The sequence below is a fragment of the Mauremys mutica genome, chromosome 5, assembly GCF_020497125.1.
Source record: "Mauremys mutica isolate MM-2020 ecotype Southern chromosome 5, ASM2049712v1, whole genome shotgun sequence".
In the NCBI taxonomy this organism is placed as follows: Eukaryota; Metazoa; Chordata; order Testudines; family Geoemydidae; genus Mauremys; species Mauremys mutica.
The window spans coordinates 135,855,807-135,861,851 of record NC_059076.1 but is presented as its reverse complement, the minus strand read 5'-3'; positions in this window follow the sequence as shown (position 1 = coordinate 135,861,851).

The following is a 6,045-nucleotide window of genomic DNA, read 5'->3' as shown; positions in this document are numbered from 1 at the left end:
ACTTTAGGTCCCAAATTCAATCCAAAAGGAAGAAAAGCTAGCACAAGTACAAAAAAGGTTCTCCTAATTGGAAACCCAAACCAGGGCTTTATAGGGGGAGGTTTAAACACCCCCCCCCAATAGTGGCAACCCCAAGCATTACAAAATCCGGAGTCAATAGTCAGAAATCATGAGATTGGCTTTTAAAACCGTGAGGGCCAGTAAATGTGGGGCTTGTGTTTTCAAGCTGTTTCTCCATGACCACAAGGGCTACACCCGTGCTGTTTTTTAACACCAAAGCTAAGGCCTGGTCTACGCTGGAAAATTAAGTCAACCCAGCGAAGTCGCTCAGAGGCATGAAAAATCCACACCCCTGAGCAACACAGTGAACCAACCTAGGTTCTCGTGCAGACAGTGCGAGATGGGAGGCAGAATTCTTTGTTGACCTCGCTACTGCCTCTCAGGGAGGTGGATTAACTACAGCGCCAGGAGAACCCCTCCCATTGCTGTAGTGTGATTCTATGGCTGAAGCGCTACAGCAGTGTCACTACAAAGCTGCTCTTGTGCCAATGTCGCATTTTAAGTGTAGACTTCGCAAAGGTCAAAACCAATAAAACCTTTACCTCTTCTTCCCCCATCAGAGCGTGTTTCAGTCTCCCGCCCCTTTATCAGCGGCAGTTAGTGTCCAGCGTGGCAGGGCACTGTCCCACCTGGAGAACGAAGCCAGCTCCAGCCGCACGCCTTGTCTTGGCACTGTTGCTCCCAGATGGCGTGTCCATCCGATAACCAAGCGATGGGCTGTTCAGAGGTTTGAAGAAAGCCGCTTCTTCTCCTAGAAGCGTATGAGGCCTTTGCTATCTGGGAGGCACTAGAATGCCATTTCTCTGGAGGGGATCTTCTTGTTGTCGGATGAAATGAACATCTCGAGACAAACCGATCAAATAGGCGCTGAGTCCTAAATAAGCCTGTGAGCTAAGAGCATCCATATGTTTCTTACTGACTAGCTCAAAGATCGCACCTTGCTGTTAGAGCAAATTGCATGTGCTGCTTAATCCCTCCTTACCATCCCACCCCGCCCCGTGCAGACCCTTTCCCATACCTCCTCCTCAACACCAATGACCTCCCACCATTCTTCCCTTGAATGATTATCCTGAGTCTTGTCTTGGACTGTGAGAGCTGCGGGGGCCAGGAGCAGGTCTTAGCTACGTTCTATGAAATGTGGTGGACACGTATAGCATTGGATAAACTACTGGCGAATACAATACGGTGCCACTAGGAGGAAAAACTCCTTTGTTAGCAACCCACCTCCAGCCCACAAGAGGGAAATTGTATAGTTAAAAAGCCTCGGGGAGAGCTGGAGCGACTGGCTATTCCCCACGGTTGGTTATGGAGAGACATTGTACAACGACGCCTCATGTGGGTATTGAGGGGCTGGTATGATGACCTACAAACCACACGTATTGGTCTGTGACCTGCCCCCACTTCACAGTGGAGTGCTCAAATCTTGCACCATTGGAGACCACGCAGACAGCCAGTCAAACGACCAGCCTTAGTTAGCACGGACAGTTACAGATCCGAACTCCCAGCCCAGCCTACTTCCTTGCACATGTACCTTTGAGCAAGGACTAGAAACTGCTCCTTGGCCCAGCTCATTAGCAGTGCAGACCTGCAGCTGATCATGTCAGTTACAGCCAAAGGGCCGCAGCAGATTAACGCGAGGTGAGCAGCAGTTTGGATTTAGCGCCCAGAAAGGCAGCGTTACCCTAGTGCATATTTCCACTGAAGGATCCAATCCTGCCTCCCGTCCGTGAGTGGTCCCAGTGAAGTCAAGGGGACCACTTGTATGGAAACCCTTTAAGAGATCAAGGCACGGCGACAGAATGCCACGGGTGTCGCAGGAGGACAGTCTCATCTGAAATCTGGTTTTCTTTTGGTGGCGCTTCTCGCTGCCCGAAGCTGAACTGGCTGCTCTGCTCAGGAGCCAGGTTCCAGGGCCGCCCAGAGGATTCAGGGGGCCTGGGGTCTTCGGCGGCGGGGGTCCTTCTGCTCCGGGTCTTCGGGGCACTTCACCAGTGGTCCTTCACTCGCTCCGGCTGTGTTCAGTGGCACTGAAGGACCTGCCGCCAAAGACCCGCCGAAAACTCTCGTGGGGGCCCCTGAAAACTCTTGTGGGGGCCCCTGTGGGGCCCGGGACCTAGGACAAATTGCCCCACTTGCCCCACCCCACCCCTGGGCAGCCCTGGGGCCAATTTAAACTCTCTGAAACCACTCTTCCTACCCCACCCCCGCAAGGGAATCAGCTGGGGCTGAGGGGGGTTGCACTGAATGTAGGGAAGAGCAGGATGTGACCCATTCTACGCCCCAGGTTCAATCTGAGTTTGGGGAGATGGGGGTGGGTCTTTTTCTGATCTGAACCATGTGCCCATCCCTGTCTGCTCAGAACTTCTAACCCCTTCCCTCTGAGGCTATCAAAGCCCTTCGTAGAGGAGCTGTGCAGAGGTGGACGTTCTGTTTCATGAAAGATTTGGAGATTTTTAAATTCTGGCTTCATTCAGAACCAGCGTGAAAACAGGAAATTTCAGAATTCATCGCAAAGGAGAATTCAGAGAGAACCAGACTGATCAGAATGTTGTTGTTGGTTTTTGTTTGCTTGTTTTTCACCTTTTCAAAATGTCGACATGAACCGTCCTTTCAAAGCGAGAACCCAGCCCCTTTCATTCTGAAAATGTCGAAACGGGGCAGCTTGGCGCTGTCAGAAACCTGTTTCCTGCTTTTCTTTCCAAATGAAATCTTGGCAAAATCCTCCTGATTTTGTGACGCATCAATGTCAATGGAGCCGCATCTTCCAATGGCATATGGTTCCAGCTAGATATCCCTCAGCAGCTCCACTTCAGATACAACTGTATCCTGACTTGTGCCCCTTGATTTCAGGAGGGGGAGTCCATGGAGAGAAAATCAGGGCCGAATTTGCCTTTGATTTATGCACACAGCAATCCTGTGTGTCCAGGGCAAGACTTGGGGCTCCCCCGTGTGGTGTCATTGGCTGGCCCAGGCTGTGTTAAACAGTCCAGAGCCTGGGAGAACCACAGGGTCTGTCTGTATCCAGCAGCCTCCAGAAAGAATCTCCTTTATTCACTGTAGTAGGGAGGAGCTTTCCTTGAAGGCTGGAATCTGTAAGCACATCTGAACCCTACTGCCTTGTAGATTCTGCAAAGCCAAGATCCATGAATGCAGGGTGCTAGTTACCTGTGCCCTATTACACTGTTCAGAGCGCCTTCCTAGGACCACTCCACCCTAGCTACGTTTGTGCTTGCATGGAGGAGGGGATCTAACATGCAGGCTCTCTTAATGGGAGAACTGTGTGTGAGACCAGCATGAAACCTGTAACATTCAGCAGCTGGCTGCCAGCTGGCAGGGATTCTATACACTCACCGCTCTCCTAGCATGATCCGCTATTCTAGGGACTAGGAACCTCCTGAACAGATCCTGCCACAAGTCCCACATTCCTGCCCGTGCCTTACCAGCCACGCTGCCCCAGCCTCATTAAACCCCATTAGTCGCATCAGTATTATTTTGGAGGACAAAACTGGACTGAAACAGCTGAACGTCTGCTTTGGGAATGAAAGCATATGGCATCCAGGCCTCTGGCTAAGAGCCACGAGAGCATATAATGTATCTTATTCTGCACTGGTTTCAGTCGTTAGCCATTTCTCACAGGCGTTTTTTTAAAGGGCTTGACAGACCAGTGGGTTAGAGCTAGGGTTGGGGAATCTCAGAGCTTAGCGCTTCAGTGTGGAGACGTCCCCAAAGCCTGGATGATTCATTCCCAAACTAGAGAGACAGGCCAAATTCAACCCCCCATTTCACTATCAAAGGTGGAGGGGAATGAATCGGAACTCTGATCCAAACAGCCCCCATTGTTTCAGTTCCAGGTCACATCTGGGCTGCAGCTTAGGAATCCTGTTCTGAAGTGTATGGACTCACAGGACCACCAAAGATCTTTGAGGGATGGAGAACCCATCACCTGTTCTACCCTTCCTATGATGAACCTACCGCCATGTGACTCCCCAGTGCACCATGCCACCCAGTTAGAGGAAAGAGTGCCTGGCATCATGGCAGATGTACTCTGGCTAAGGAGCCTGCCCCATAGGAGAGAATGAACTACAACTCCCAGGAGACAATGTGCCTCAATAGGGAAATGCTGTTTAATGTTGAACTGATGCAAAATATTTTGATTTGGGTCAAACCAACCTGAAGCAAAATATTTTTTTTAGGTTTTTCCAACAAAAAATAAAAATAAAAAACTTCAGCAAAATCAAATTTTTCCTGGTGAAAATTTCAGTTCTGTGGAAATTGCGTTTTCTGTCGGGAAAATCAACGAGACAGAAAATTCCTGCCCAGATCATGTAGCAATGAGTTCCAGAGATTAATTAAGTACTGAGGGGAAAAAGTGTTTGCTTTTATCAGTTTTAAATTTGTTATCCCTGTGCTCTTGCATTGTGAGACAGGGACGTAGACACTAAGATCTCAGCATTGTTCCATGCACTCTGATAGAACAACCACTTCCAGGGGGACACAGTGCCAAATACTATGTTAATTTACCCACAGCAACACCAGTGAAGGACGGTGTGAATCCTAGATATGCGCAAAACAGTCTCGCTGAAGTTTGGAAAGCTGGCGGTTGGAGCATTGCCACATTTTATTGCCAGTTTTGGCCCTGGTGCGTATTTAGCTATAGGACTATTTTGCTTTTTCGTTGTCTGCACATCACATATTTAAATTCCTAAGGACTGTGCTGGAGGCAGAGATAGATGAGTGCTTTGTGTTGAATTCAGGGGAGATGCCCAGAATGCTGTGCTCATGGAGACTCGACTTTCTTCCTTATTTCGGTCTTCTTTTGAGGGTCGTTCCAGCTGCAAGCATCAGTGTGCTTGTATGGAAGGCTATCTGGTCTCCTTGGTACAACCCATGCTAACCGAGATTGACGTTCTGTCTCCCTGTGGTAACAAGCCCACATACGGACACTAGTGAGTCTGCTACTGCCTGTGGTAAGGCCATGTCTACACTAGCGAACCGATGCAGCTGCGCCACTGTGAGATTACTCGTGTGCACATGAGCGCTTATGCCAGTGAAACGTATGTCGCTTAGGGGGGTGGGTTTTTTCACACCCCTGAGTGACATACGTTTTGCCGACATAAGCAGCAGTGTAGACATGGCCTAAAGGAGCTGCTCCGTTTAGCTCAGGCAGTTGTAGCTGCTCTTTTTAGTAAGTCACAGGTCCAGTCCCATTGGTGAGACATTTTGCCTTTTCAGTGCAAAAATGCAGTGGAAAATCTTTGCCGTTCAATTTAAAACGCCTTGCCTTTCTGGCACATTTTTGAGCAAAATGGTTGTGCAGTAAGAAAACCTAAGAAATTTCATGGGGTTTTTTGCTACTGCATTTAACAACTACGATGGTAATTTTTGGCTGGGGAAAATAATTGCACTGGGAGATTTTGCACAGTATGCATACAGTCAGTGCTGCTGCTCATTGCAGCAGTGGAGGGAAGCCTCTGGCCCAGACTCAATGGGCTCTGCCTGTTTTCTGTTCTATTCTCTCCCCCTTCACCTGGCACCAGCCGAGCTCCCGACGACTATCTCTGGGCATCTTAAAAAGCTGCAGATCTTGACATTTAATGAAGCTTCTCCAAGTAGCTCATTTGAAATGCAGAGCCGGCCGCTGATTCCACTGGGCCACCAGAGCTGTTCATCAGGTGCCCTTGACAGCACCGGAGAGAGTCGGCATGGGGGGGGAGAGGAGAAGGGAAACACATTTCAATTACGAAATCAATGCATGAGAAGTATTTACCAGCCAGAACCTTGTTGCTCTTTGTACTAATAAAGCTGTCCCCTCTCCAGGAATGTTTCAGTGCCGGTTACCCAGAGAAGCGGCCTCATCAAGGAGTGTGAACAGCATCTTTGTAAGTTCAGGAGGATCGCAGCTGGTAACAGCCAAGCGATGCTGGAACAAATCAGAGCCGCAGGAGTCAGCCATGTTCTGTCATATCCCAATCGTGTGCATTAATT